This window comes from Vipera berus, assembly GCF_964194415.1.
Source record: "Vipera berus genome assembly, chromosome: 5".
NCBI classification, from domain to species: domain Eukaryota; kingdom Metazoa; phylum Chordata; class Lepidosauria; order Squamata; family Viperidae; genus Vipera; species Vipera berus.
This window is the reverse complement of record NC_138207.1, coordinates 14,378,613-14,394,316: the sequence shown is the minus strand read 5'-3', so window position 1 is coordinate 14,394,316 and position 15,704 is coordinate 14,378,613. Positions and strand designations below refer to the sequence as shown.

General features: G+C 37.7%; 1 protein-coding gene across 6 annotated transcripts in view; it reads left to right on the top strand.

The window, feature by feature from the left end:
- NAALADL2 (N-acetylated alpha-linked acidic dipeptidase like 2) overlaps positions 1 to 15,704 on the top strand; it is a 649,741-nt gene that overhangs the window by 71,562 nt on the left and 562,475 nt on the right. The window contains exon 1 of one of the 6 annotated variants that reach the window (XM_081328122.1): positions 10,235 to 10,247. The exons of the other annotated variants lie outside the window; for them this stretch is intronic. The gene's annotated coding sequence lies outside the window, so the exon portion shown is untranslated. Of the gene's footprint in view, positions 1 to 10,234; positions 10,248 to 15,704 lie in introns of those variants that run through there. 6 annotated transcript variants of the gene reach the window in all.

Below are 15,704 nucleotides of genomic sequence, written 5' to 3'. Positions count from 1 at the left end.
AAACACCCTGTACAAGTAAAATAAAATTATAAAATTGAAATTTCCCATAGCAAAATTTTTCCACTCATGAAACTGTCTTCAACTTAGCATAGCCTTCTGTAACATAACATCATAGTATAGGTTTGTCACTAATGCTTCTTTCACACATAGCATTTTATTCCACGTTACGCCTTATTTTTGAATATCCACCAGTCTAATCAGAGTTTCAGAAGACAGCATCAAAAGGAAGGGGAGCTATGAATTGGATCATAACTGGATTTTTTTTTCTGGCTATCTGTGTATTATACTGTTACGTCCACCTCCCAGTTTATTAATTTATTTATTGTTAAATTTATTTGCTGCCTATCTCACTAAGGCACCCTGCAACAATAAAAAGGAAGAGATGAAAAGGGTGCAAGCAAAACCAAAGTAAAATAATAGAACAATAAAATAAACAATGAAATAGAACAATGAGAATACATAAATATGATGACAAAATTATGGACAGGTGGAGAGCAGAGAGTAAGGGGGAAGGTGGAGTCTACCATCAATCCAGTAGCCACCTCCAATGCAGAACTCCCCAATTTGGTCCCCAAGTCAACTGGTAGAGCCAGGTCTTCAGGTTCCTGTGGAAGGATAGAAGGCTGGGGGCAGATCTTGCCTTAGAGGATAGGCTGCTTCAAAGGGTGGATTGCTGCAGCAGAGAAGGCTCTTCTTCTGGTTCCCTATAGTTGGAGTTCTTTGACTGATGGGATCCATACTAGTGTCAACTGTCCAGCTGGTGAATTCAGTATTGAAGAAACTCTATGGTCTTGGGGTGCCATAAGAAATAATCTTTAATTTAATTTAATTTAATTTAATTAGATTTATATACCGCCCTTTCCCGAAGGACTCAGGGCGGTTTACAGAGTATTTACTGAATACATTGAATAATGCTGAAGAAGCAAAATCAGCTCTAGTTTTTCCGCATGAAAATCTGGTTACTTAACAATAGCTTTTCATAACCCCCACCCACCATGTGCTCATGTTACCCAATCACATCCTTTCTCTTTGTTATGGGAACAGACCACTTCTCCATCAGACACTTCATTTTGATGACCTTGGGTGTCACGGTCCATAGATGGCTTCTTGAAACTTCTGTTTCTTTCTCAGGATTTCCCTTCCCCCTGTTTCTATGGCAAGTTAAGTAGCGACAGAGGTTAGCAATCATCTTAGCAATTCAATCTTCACAAGTAGACCCTCTCTTCTGGCATGAGTAGGACGAGCTTGTCCTAGTAGGACAACATGGTTCATCAGGTAGCCTAGACCAATGCCATTAAGGACTTTAAAGGTCATAACCAACATCTTGAACTGCACCCAGAAACAGACTGGTAGTCAATGAGGTTCATGAAGCAGAGATCTAATACAGTTAGTTCTCAACTTTCAACCATAATGGAGCCTAAAATTTCGGTTGCTAAGTGATTTTGTAAGTGATTTTTGCCCCGTTTTACGACGTCTCTTGCCACAATTGTTAAGTGAATCATTGCTAAGTTAGTAATATGGCTGTTAAATGAATCGGGTTTAACCTACTCACTTTGCTTGTCAGAATGTTGCAAAAGGCAATCACATGAACCTGGGGCACTGCAGCTATCATAAATATGAGTCAGCTGCCAAGTGTCAGAATTTTGAAATGAGTGACCAAGGGGATACCACAATGGTCATAAAATATGAAAAAAATGACATATTTTTTCAGTGTTGTAACTTTGATCAGTCACAAAATGTAAGTTGAGAACTATCTGTATGAACCATCCTACTTTAGCAGCATTCAAAATTGCCTTAGACAGAATTTTTGTAAGCATGTTTGTAAGCATTGTTGCTTACAAACATTAACAATATACAGTAAATCAGTCTTAAATAAAAACATCTAGGATAACAACAATAAATTACATAACTGGTCAATTACAAAAATCATTGCTAATGTTCTTGAAAAAAATATATATTCTCAGGTCCACATTTAGTTATTCATGGAGTTCTTTTGGACATTGTAAACAAACTCCATTAAAAAAAAGACATTATCTTGATTAATTCTACATACTATTCTCAAAGCAGAAAATGAAAGTGAAGAATTTATATATTTAAAACGGTAAATAGCAGTTTGGATGCTAATAAGCATTTACAATTGATCCCACAACTTCAAAACTCCATAAAATACATCATCATAAATCTATGCAGAAGATATTTGAGCACATTTACAATATCTGAGCAATTTTACAGAAATATGCTAAAGAAAAATGTCTAACACATTATTCTAAATTTAAATAATCATAAAAAGACTCCTAAAAGCTGACTGGTATGAACTGATGTGAGAGAAAAGATGTGTAAATAAATAAATCCTATTTTTCACCAATAACCATTTAGGATGTATATTTAGTTGCTGGTTGAAGGATGTTTTGGGCTTTAAAGTGCTAATCTATGGAACTGAGTCACCTCAGGATATCATCACCTCATCCATAACTAGGATTGTAATCCAAAAGATAGATAGATAGATAGATTTCAAATGGTAGAGCATGGCAATTATTGCTAGAAACTGAAAACTGAAGTACACTAAGAAAAAGGGACCACTCTGTGAAGCTAGTATACAGTACGCAAATAGACAGTACCTGTCTAACTAATCACATAGCTTCATGATGCAATATGAAATATTATAGCCATGAAATGAAATCATTTATGCCTTTTCTCTTCTCTGATTGGTTCCTATAAAACAATATCTGAGATGATGAAGGGTATGACTAACTGATGAGAACATAAAAAGTTCGAAATGATCATCTTAGCCTCCCAAATTCTTTATTAGCAATTTGAATAATTTGCACAAATAATGAGCTGTCATAAGTTTGACTAGTTCCTGTGGATAAGTCCTGAGCCGGGCCAAAACAGGAATGAAAGAGTTAATTAGCAAGGTCCATTCAAAAAGCCTTGACAAATACTTAAACATACATTTGCCTTGCCTTCCAGCTAATATAAGAGAGACAGAACCTGTGGCTCAGGAGGTTAAAACACTGCCTGATATATAATCAGCCCAGGTTCGAATCTCAGATAAAGGGTATGACTAACTGATGAGAACATAAAAAGTTCGAAATGATCATCTTAGCCTCCCAAATTCTTTATTAGCAATTTGAATAATTTGCACAAATAATGAGCTGTCATAAGTTTGACTAGTTCCTGTGGATAAGTCCTGAGCCGGGCCAAAACAGGAATGAAAGAGTTAATTAGCAAGGTCCATTCAAAAAGCCTTGACAAATACTTAAACATACATTTGCCTTGCCTTCCAGCTAATATAAGAGAGACAGAACCTGTGGCTCAGGAGGTTAAAACACTGCCTGATATATAATCAGCCCGGGTTCGAATCTCAGATAAAGGGTATGACTAACTGATGAGAACATAAAAAGTTCGAAATGATCATCTTAGCCTCCCAAATTCTTTATTAGCAATTTGAATAATTTGCACAAATAATGAGCTGTCATAAGTTTGACTAGTTCCTGTGGATAAGTCCTGAGCCGGGCCAAAACAGGAATGAAAGAGTTAATTAGCAAGGTCCATTCAAAAAGCCTTGACAAATACTTAATATATATATATATATATATATATATATATATATATATATATATATATATATATATATATATATGTATGTATGTATGTATGTATGTATGTATGTATGTATGTATGTATGTATATGTATATGTGAGCGCCTGTTACTCGTCCCAGCTTCTGCCAACCTAGCAGTTCGAAAGCATGTAAAAACGCAAGTAGAAAAATAGGGACCACTACAGTGGGAAGGTAACAGCGTTCCGTGCGCCTTTGGTGTCTAGTCATGCCAGCCACATGACCACGGAGACGTCCTCGGACAAGTGCTGGCTCTTCGGCTTTGAAATGGAGATGAGCACCGGCCCCTAGAGTTGGAAACGCCTAGCATGCACGTGTGGGGGAACCTTTACCTTTACCTTTATGTGTATGTATATGTATTCTATGAAGTGTTTGCTCCCCCATGTTAAATATTTAAGACAGGTGACTATATAAATTTTCTCAATAAAATAAATGAATAAATATAGCTCATCTCTTTTTCTTAGTGTACCTAAAGAGATCTCAGAAGCCTATAAACATAGTTTACAGTTTGTTAGTAAACTCCTAAATTCTGAACAAAGCAAATTAGATACTGAGGAAGGTATCTAACTATTTGTATATTGTACTAACTGGTAGGGGACAGTGAATGAAATGCTCTTGAATGTATGATTTATTAACCCATTTTTCATAGCTACCCATTTAACTTTTACATGACTCTAGGTAAGTTATAATAAAACCAGTAACAACACAAAGTACATAATAGAAGATGAAAATAAAAACAGATAGCATCCAGACTTGATCTAATTCATCATCCCTACACCAGGTGGTAGGTTCTAAACCACACCCAGGATCTAGGGTTTGAATACAAAACCAAGTTTTCCAAGTATTATGAAAGCTCAACAGCGATAGAGCCAATCTAATCTCAGGGGGAATTATATTCCATTAGGACGCTGAGCTTGTCGATCAGAAGGTCGGCAGTTTGGCGGGTCAAATCCCAAGTGCCGCGTAACTGAGTGAGCGCCTGTTACTCGTCCCAGCTCCTGCCAACCTAGCAGTTCGAAAGCACGTAAAAATGCAAGTAGAAAAATAGGGACCGCTACGGTGGGAAGGTAACAGCGTTCTGTGCACCTTTGGCGTCTAGTCATGCCGGCCACATGACCACGGAGACGTCCTCGGACAAGCGCTGGCTCTTCGGCTTTGAAACGGAGATGAGCACCGGCCCCTAGAGTCGGAAACGACTAGCGCACATGTGCGGGGGAACCTTTACCTTTACCTTTTTTAGGAGGGTGCCATTGACATTCCCTAGATGATGGAACTCAGATCATGTTCTTCCTACCAGGTCAGGTAGGACAGGAAGAAATAAATTGGGGAGAGATGGTCCTGTGAGTAATCTGGTCCTAAGCCTAACTCTTACATACAGTAATGGTTAAGCCTTTCCTAAATGGTAGATGTTCCTAAAAGTGAAATCAGATCACAATTCCCAAGTGATATGTCAAGTTGGTAAGTCTAAATGCAAAACTGGGTGCATTGACTAACCAGGTGAATATATTGAGAATGTGAGTGATAGTTTGACAAACATTTTGGTAGTTATTTAAGTATGGCTTATGAGTAACATCTAATAGAGACCTTATCTGATCCATATATTTTTTTCTTAAATTTCAATGTCTTAAAAGAATTTTCACAACCAGAGGGGAATGTACTTTATATTTTACTTTTCCAAAATTTTCCAAAGGCTAGATAAAGAACTGGGGGTTAAGAAGCAGACACAAAGGAGTTTCAGATTGGGAGAAATGTTATGTACATGGATCACTTGAACAATAAGTTCACATAAATTATATTTATTCGAAACGTAGTAAATTTTGCCTGCTTGGGATCCTGAATTATAGCACATCTAAAAATGACTAGACATAAATCCTATAATTATTGAAAGAATGGCTTCTTGATTGGTCGCATTGACAGTGTTATCCTCCATTATTACAACAGTATAGGAGCGTTTCTAGGATAGCAAGGAAGTTAATTGCCATGATGATTTATTTGCCAAATACAAAACACTGTTGCAAGCAAGACTTTTGAATTGTACCTTACAAGCGTCCAAAGTATTATCTGCTAATTAGGTACAGAAAGTGCATATGTAATGTTAGCTGAAACAGTTCAACCTTCTGACATAAGCTTTTTAGTGAAAAATAAAATAAAATAATTACAATTACTGTAATAAATTTGGTATCATTTTTGTATGATTAAATAATGTTTTAAAAGTGATTTGGCAGTTGATCTTTGAAGTGAACCTGAAAACTAAGCATAATAAAAGGAAGAAAAACCCTAACTTAGCAGGTAGAGTGTCAAGAGTTCAGTCCTATGCATGTCTATTCTAAAGTAATTTTAATTATGTCAATGGGATTTATTTCTAGATGCATTTGAGTAGCCGAAAAACTCAAATATATTTTTTAGCTTTACAATCCTTGGTTGTAAAAAGAGAGACATAGAATCAAAATCAAGTAAAGTATTAGTACCACTTTATAAATCCTTAATAAGACCAGACCTGGAAGGGAATAGTTGCATCTTATTTGGTCATCACATTACAAAAAAGATGTTGAGACTTTGGAAAAATGCAAAGAAGAACAACCAAGATGATTAAGGGCTTGGAGACAAAAACATATGAAGAATGGTTGCAGGAATTGGATATGGCCAGTCTAGAGAAGAAGGACCAGGGATGACATGATAGCAGTATTCCAGTATTTGAGGAGATGCCACAAACTAGACGGGGTCAACTTATTTTCCAAAGCACCAGTAGATAAGAAACAATGGATGGCAACTAATGAAGGACAGAAGCAACCTGGAATTAAGGAGGAACTTCCTAACAGTGAGGACAATTAACCAGTGGAACAACTTGCCTTCAGAAGTTGTGGGTGCTTCATCAATGGAGTTTTTTAAGAAAAGATTGGACAGCCACCTGTCTGAATGCTATAAGGTCCCCTGCTAGAAGACCTCCAAGGTAGCTCTGTTCTGATTCTGATTGAATGAGAAGCCTCTGAATCTTGAATCACTCAGTCTCTAAAGTTCTCCCATTTTAGCATTTTTTTAAAAAAGTGACATTTATTAATGACAAGCAAATCTGAATGGCAGGCTTTGAAATGTTTGCTTATTGAGCATTTCTTGCCCAGGGGTAGGCAACCTTGGCTTTTTTATGACTCATGGACTTCAACTCCCAGAATTCCTGAGCCAGCCCATGAGTCATAAAAGAACCGAGGTTGACTACCCCTGGCCTAGACATTGTATTGCAGTCTTCCTCAGTCTAATGCACCCCAGATATGATGTAATTTATAAATAATGTAAATCCCAGTCTGGATATCCTGCCTGAAACGTATGGAGTTATAGTTTAACAATCTTGAAGGAAATTTTGGACAATGTGGCTGACTTAGCTGAGAATAAAACTTACTGCCAACAAAAACAATAACAAACAATATTACTCAAAGACCTATATGTTATTATTGTACTTTACCGTGATGCTTTCACTAATGCTGTTAAGACAAAACAAGGGCGTTCAATAATTAGGGGAAAAAAATACTGACCATTTTCCTGAATGTTATCAATGATATTTCTTACACTTCATTTCCAAGCAGATGACAGATCACTGACATTAAGGTAGACCTTGACTTACAACTATCTGTTTATTGACTTATAATTGGCCCTCACACTTACAACTATCACAGCATCCGTACAGTCATGTGATCAAAATTCAAGTGCTTGGCAAACTGGCTTGAATTTATGATGGATCATGGTGATCTTCCAGGGTCTTGTGATCACCATTTCTTATCTTCTCAGCTGGTTTCTGACAAAGTCATTGGGGGAAGTTGGATTTGCTTAATGACTGCCTGATTTACTTAAAAGCAAATGCCCCATTGCAGATTGGAGAAGACTGATATTTTTATATCCAAGGTGATGGTAATAGCCCATCAGGTCACTATTCTGCCTCTTCCATTGAGCAATGCACATGAGATTTTTTGCCCTTCTCAGAAGGATTTCATTTGTTTATCTCAAGTTCTTCTTACTCTATACTTCATCCCTAAAGAGATCACAGAGGAATATACTTAAGACTGTGAAGCAATAAAGCAAGCCTTGTTACATGCTGACTTCACAGCAGCCCAAAGAAACCTATTTTAACTGTCCTTGTAGGTTTTTCAGATCTGCCACAGCAAAGAGTAACTTACAGATTGTCGTCTTATAAACATTTCAGGAGACACTGAGAAGAACCTCCATGAAAACAACTGGTTCTTAGGAAGATTTGTGAGGAGAAAAATAGTTCTTCGGAAAACCTGGATTCTAGCAATTTAAAACTAGCTCAAAGCCAGCTCTTTGATTTGTCAATACATAGCCTCTACTCCATCTCTGTAAGCAATTTCACAGCAGTATTCTAAACCAGCTAAGATTTTTCAGTATTCTGCAGAAAAAGCAAACATCTAGAATAAAATATAGTAATCAAGCCAGCCAAGATGTGGATAAGACATAAATCACCATAACTAGACTTGTAAAGGATATAACCATTTGTTTTGGGAGTGTTCAAAGTTGCAACAGTACTGAAAAAAGTGACTTACAAATGGTCCTTGAACTTACCTAGTCATGTAATCAAAATTTGGGCACTTGGCAACTGGTATATATTTATAATGGCTTCAGGGTCCCAGGGTCATATGATCTCCTCTCCTCTCTTCTCCCTCCCCTTCCACCTTACCTCTGGAGACATATATTTTCAAGCAGATTACTTGGAAAATTAAAACAAGATGGTAAAATAAAATCACATAGGGTAGTAAGCATGGCACGCTGAGAGAAGGTTCTATATTCCCATGGGCACAGAATTGTCTATCCTTGTTTTGGGTCATGAAACCCACTTGAGATAAGATGACATCTGTGAGAAACCCTTTTGATGCAGTCATCCCTGGCAAAACCTCTCAGGTTTTTTTTAGTTTTATGCCAGCGTAAAAGTGAATTTCTAGCTCCATCTTTTATTTATTTTATGGCACCCCTATGTGTCACTGCCCTTCAAGAAGCAAATGACATGGAGAACAGATTGGGGATTTACCTGCATTCTGAGGAAATGCTTGCTGAGTCATGAATCCTCAGTTGACTTTCTTGATGTGAGAATCCAGTCTTATTGCAGACAAATTCTGAGAGGGGAAAAAAGAGTCCTTGCACTATAAGGCTGTTAGAAAATGTTGGGACTTTGCTTATATGGAATACAGTGGTCTCCCCCTAAATCAGGGGTGTCAAAACTGCTGGCCCACGGGCCGGATACATCATAGCAAAACTGCACCCACCCCATTGCCGGCAATGGCAAAAAAGGCGCGATACATCGTTAACACGTCATGTGACGTTGTGAGTTTGACACCCCTGCCCTAAATTATCATAGTATAAAATGTACCTCTTTATCTCTGTGTCACATCCATACTGGTACTAGCAGCCACAGACACATATTTGAGTAATAGGGCTGAAATGTTTAAATGGCTCGTCTGTTCTTTATAAAGAATTCGTTTAACTGTGTTATTTTTGAAGACATAAAAGTCTGCTTCAGTGGCAGTGTATCTGAACGTGCATATAATAAGCAGTAATACTGAAACTGGAAAAAGCTTACGTATATCTTAGTATTATCATTCAATATACTACATGACCAGTTTTGCAATCTTTCACCCCTTTTAAGATTTTTGTTCTATGAAATAAACAGGAGGTTGGCTATATAATATAAATGGTGGTATATTTGCCTGTCTCTCAACATGCCTTCAGGAGGTTAGACTCCAGATGGGGGGGAAAATAACTGGAAAAAAAAGATCTCACAAACAAGCCTGGCTTATTAAATAATTAATCTACAATCATTTCCTCCTCTCTCACCCACACCCTATACAACACTGCACAGATATGTAAATAACTGCTGACTTTTCCCAATAGTAATGAAGTACTGGGGAAAAGATAATAAAATACTGCAGAATATATATATATATAGGTAAAAGGTAAAGGTTCCCCCGCACATGTGCGCTAGTCGTTTCCGACTCTAGGGGCCGGTGCTCATCTCCGTTTCAAAGCCGAAGAGCCAGCGCTTGTCCGAGGACGTCTCCGTGGTCATGTGGCCGGCATGACTAGACGCCAAAGGCGCACGAAACGCTGTTACCTTCCCACCGTAGTGGTCACTATTTTTCTACTTGCATTTTTACGTGCTTTCGAACTGCTAGGTTGGCAGAAGCTGGGACGAGTAACAGGCGCTCACTCTGTTACGCGGCACTCGGGATTTGACCCGCCAAACTGCCGACCTTCTGATTGACAAGCTCAGCATCCTAACCCACTGAGCCACCGTGTCCCTGTGTATATATATACACCGCGTCTATATATATATATATATATATATATATATATATATATATATATATATATATATATATATATATATATATATATATATATATATATATATATATATATATATATGTGTGTGTGTGTGTGTGTGTGTGTATATATATGTGTATATATATATATATATAATATTTGGAGAATTTGATCAAAATGATTGCTTAGAAGCAGAATGCAAATAGGATGCAAAAATGAATTAAAGGTTTTCTTTTTTGGTAGATGGAAGATGGACAGTCTTCCAGGGTGAAAAATATGTTTGGTGCAGAGGCATATTTCAAGTTAGAGGCAGCCTGTGATTCCAGAATGTTTATAAATGTCTATATATTTTGCTCAAGTTTTGTTGCATATTTGTCACAAAAAGATGCAAGCTTTCTTTTTGGAAATATATTTTTCGGTTATTTGTTCAGTTTACATAAATAAATTATAATTCTGCTTGGATAAAAAAAACCATTGCAAAGTGGTTATCAAAACATTTAAGAGCCATATTAAAAAAAATCAACCCATTTAAAATGTAAATAAAACAAATGCACTACATAGATCTCAATTTTAATTATCAGTCTAAAAAAAGAACTACTGTAATTAAACAAATTCCAAATAATTACATGATGAACAAGCCATGATGAGAAAATAAAAGACAGATCATAAAATATGAGAGCTAGATTTAGATGAACTTTGTGTTACAGTAAAGAGTCCGCAAAGTAGGAGGAATCTTCTAGAAGACCTCTTTAGCTGGATTCTAGCAATAAATAATTTATCCATAATGAAAATTGGATCATGATATTCATAGACAAACTGGTATCTACTAGACATTTGGTGCTCTAGCTCCTAAAATCCCTGATTATTAACCATGGAAATTAGGGTTTTGGGGAATTGTAGCCCAATATATATTTCAGGTTATTAGGTAGCTTTGGTTCCTTTGATCTCAGAAGACAATGTCTTATTAACCTTGGGTTTCTTTCTTTTGGACTTTCATTTTGCTGAAATATGAGTTTATTCTGCTGCTTTCCTTTCCTTGTTTTTCCATCCTCTTTGCTTCCAGTTTTGCTATTTGTCTGGTAGAGCAGGGATCCCCAAACCCTGGGCCGTGGACCGATACGGGTCCACGGCCTATTAGAAACTGGGCTGTGCAAGCAACGGGCAAGTGAGCGAAGCTTCATTTGTGCATGTGTGGGAACTAGGTCATGTGTAGAACCATCCCCACCCCCAGTCCATGGAAGACAATTTTTCTTCCAAAACTGGTCTCTGATACTAGAAAGATTGGGGACCACTGTGGTAGAGGAATCAGCCATGATAATTCTTTTCCTCCATGGACTTAGTAGAAGAAATCTTAGGATGTCTTTATTCTTTTTTTAACTCCAGTCAAGCATGTTTCTTCTCCTGACAGAACAATTAATCAGTGGAACAACCTGCCTCCAGAAGCTGTGAATGCTCTTGTCACATATTTTGCAGGCATAGGCTTGATCACCACTTGCTTTGCACAGCCTCAAGGGAGGCCTTGCATATGTGAACTTTAGACTGAGGTTTTCCTCTAGGTAATCACAATATTTTTGAGCAAATGTACAAAAGGCAGTCTGTTGGTGTTAAAGTAGGCATGCTATATTTCTACTTTAATGTGACGATCACAAGACAACTCTTCTTGGTTAACAATTAAATTGAGTAGGTATAAGAAAACTAAGCAACATAAAACATTTTTTTTCACCACCTGGCTTTTCTCTCAGATGTTCAAAAGGAGTGTACAGGTAGAGAAATTGCATATTAAACACATAACTACCACATGTATTCATGCTTACAAGCATGTTCCTTGTCACATAGCAGTAAAAGCTATAAGCACCATATAAAAATAGTAAACATTTATTATGTGACCTGAATGTTTTGCCTTATTTTTAAATCACTCTTGTCTAAAAAATGTCCAGCTGCTGGAGGCAACTGAAAAACACAATATTTGTGCTGAATTATTATTATTATTATTTTTAAAAAGTGCTTCAGGCTTCAAGGCATGGCCACATATTGTAATACACTCCTTCATTTTTACAGTGTTCTATAAAAAAGATAATAATAATAATAATAATAATAATAATAATAATAATAATAATAATAATAATAATAATAATAATAATAATAATAATAATAATATGGCTGCCACATTCTGCCAACAAAATCCATTGCCTGTAATAACCAAGGCAGAACTATTTAACTCATTTTTTGCATCTGTCTTTACACAAAGGGAAAAAAACAGTCCAACCTACCAAAACCAGTGCCATAAAAAAAACAGAATAGAAAGGCAAGTTAAGATAGGCAAGAAAATGGTGAGTGAGCACCTGTCCAGCCTAGACGAGTTCAAATCACCAGGACCAGACGGATTACACCCCAAGGTTCTCAAGGAACTGGCAGACGTGATCTCAGAACCACTGAACTATATTTTTCAAAGATCCTGGAGCACTGGGGAACTACCAGAGGACTGGAAGAGAGCTGATGTACAGTAGTTCCCATCTTCAAAAAAGGGAAAAAAATAGATCCAGGAATCTACAGACCTATCAGCTTGACCTCAATACCTGGGAAGATTCTGGAAAAGATAATCAAACAACAAATCAGCGAACACCTTGATGCGAACAAAGTTATCACTAAAAGCCAACATGGGTTTGTCAAAAACAGATCATGCCAGACAAATCTTATTGCATTCTTTGACCAAGTGACAAAACTAGTGGACCAGAGGAATGCTGTAGATATAATTTACTTGGACTTCAGTAAGGCCTTTGATAAAGTAGATCACAACCTACTACTTGATAAGATAGAAAAATGTGGGTTAGATAGCATCACCACCAGATAGATTCGTAGCTGGCTCAGCGTGTGGTCCTCAAAGGAACAGCATCTACATGGAAGGAAGTGTGTAGTGGAGTGCCCCAGGGCTCTGTTCTGGGCCCAGTGCTCTTCAACATCTTCATCAATGATTTGGATGAGGGGATAGATGGGGAACTCATCAAATTTGCAGACGACACCAAGCTGGCAGGAATAGCCAATACTCCAGAAGATAGGCTTAAGATACAGGAGGATCTGGACAGACTCGAACAGTGGGCACTATCTAACAAAATGAAATTCAATTGTGAAAAAAGTAAGGTTCTACATTTAGGCAGGAAAAATCAAATGCACAGGTATAGTATAGGTGGTACCTTGCTCAATAGTAGCAACTGTGAGAGAGATCTCAGAGTCCTAGTGGACAATCACTTAAATATGAGCCAGCAGTGTGCTGCAGCTGCCAAAAAAGCCAACACAGTGCTAGGCTGCATTAACAGAGGGATAGAATCAAGATCGCGTGAAGTACTAATACCACTTTACAATGCCTTGGTAAGGCCACACCTGGAATACTGCATCCAGTTTTGGTCACCACGATGTAAAAAAGATGTCGAGACTCTAGAAAGAGTACAGAGAAGAGCAACAAAGATGATTGGGGGACTGGAGGCTAAAACATAGGGAACGGTTGCTGGAATTGGGTATGTCTAGTCTAATGAAGAGAAGGGTGAGGGGTGACATGACAGCAGTGTTCCAATATCTCAGGGGTTGCCACAAAAAAGAGGGAGTCAAGCTATTCTCCAAAGCACCTGAAAGCAGGACAAGAAGCAACGGATGGAAACTAGTCAAGGAGAGAAGCAACCTAGAACTAAGGAGAAACTTCCTGACAGTTAGAACAATTAACCAGTGGAACAACCTGCCTCCAGAGGTGGTGAATGCTCCAACACTGGAGGTTTTTAAGAAGAGACTGGACAGCCACTTTTCTGAAATGGTGTAGGGTTTCCTGCGTGAGCAGGGGGTTGGACTAGATGACCTTCAAGGTCCCTTCCATCTTCTTCTTCTTCTTCTTCTTCTTCTTCTTCTTCTTCTTCTTCTTCTTCTTCTTCTTCTTCTTCTTCTTCTTCTTCTTCTTCTTCTTCTTCTTCTTCTTCTTCTTCTTCTTCTTCTTCTTCTTCTTCTTCTTCTTCTTCTTCTTATTATTATTATTATTATTATTATTATTATTATTATTATTATTATTATTATTATTATTATTATTATTAGACAATAGACCACATCATTTTAAGGCTGCTGACATGTTTTTGTTTTGTTTTTTTTGTTTTTTTTGCTTCTATGTTCAGTTAAATGAAGGGGAATTCATTCATTCATTCATTCATTCATTCATTCATTCATTCAATATATTTGTACCCCATTTCTGATTATTATTATAAATGACAAAGATGCTTACAGCCAATTAAAACAGAAATAGAAATAATTAAACAAACCAAGTAAAACTCAGAGCCATGCAATTTTTAAAAGGGACAGAAAACAGAAAAATGGAATCAAGATCAAAACCACATTATTATTACTATTGTGACACAATTAAATAACAGTTACATCATTTGCAGGACTATCTCTCCCTGAGTATGTCTACTCTTCCCATCAGATTTCGGAGGGAGAGACAATTTATGGATCCTGTCCATTAAAGAGTGCAATCTATCACAGCCCATGCCCCATAGGAGTTCACATTGGCCCTGATCCTGTTGGTTTTCACAAGCCCCAAAATTGTGCATTTGTCCTTGGGCTTCAAATTCTCCTAATAGTGAGAACAAATAAACCAGTGGGACAGCTTGCCTTCAGAAGTTGTGGGTGCTCTATCACCAGAGTCTTTTAAGAAGAGATTGGACAGCCACTTGTCTGGAATGGAATTGGGACTCCTGCTTGAGAAAGGGGTTGGAATAGAAGACCTCCAAGCTCCCTTTCAACTCTGTTATTCTGTTAAATTTGGAGCATTCATTGAAGTCTGTGAAATGGTTTGCATTGGTGATTTTTTCTGTTCCTTTTTTTTACTTCTCAGTTGCTGATTATCTATTTTGTACATCTCTGTAGCTTCCTGCTAGTTTTCTATTGGTAATTGTCCAGAGTCACTTATTTGAGATGGATGGATCTCTATCTCTATCTCTATCTCTATCTCTATCTCTATCTCTATCTCTATCTCTATCTCTATCTCTATCTCTATCTCTATCTCTATCTCTATCTCTATCTCTATCTCTATCTCTATCTCTATCTCTATCTCTATCTCTATCTCTATCTCTATCTCTATCTCTATCTCTCTCTCTCTATCTATCTCTATCTCTATCTCTATATATCTATATCTGTATCTATCTATATATCTATCAAATAAATACACACAAGCATAGAAACATACAAACACATATATGCAGGAGGTACCAAATGTCACTACATTAAATGGATGTCATTTTCTTCTAAACATTTATTTATTTTATTGCATTTATATTGCATTTATATACCGCCCTTTCCCTGAGGACTCAGGGCGGTTTACAGGGAGTTAAAAATCAAACATACAAAAGTTAAAAGCCAAGTTAAAAAATATTAAATCAACCCTGTGCTATTAAAAACCCCAATTAAAATAATTTTCTCCTCAGCCTGGGCCCGAGAGCTCAAAGAGCCAGGTCTTCAGGCCCCGGCGGAATGATCGGAGGTCGGGGGCAGTCCTCAGCTCCACCGGCAGCTGGTTCCAGAGGGCAGGCGCTCCCACTGAGAAGGCCCTATCCCTGGGTGTCACCCGCCGGCAATCTCTTACCGGCGGAACCCTGAGCAGACCCTCCCTGTGGGAGCGCACTGGGCGAAGGGCGTTTGAAGCCGGCAGCAGGTGTTCCCTCAAGTACCCCGGACCCAGGCCATGTAGGGCTTTATAGGTAATAACCAGCACCTTGAATTTCACCCGG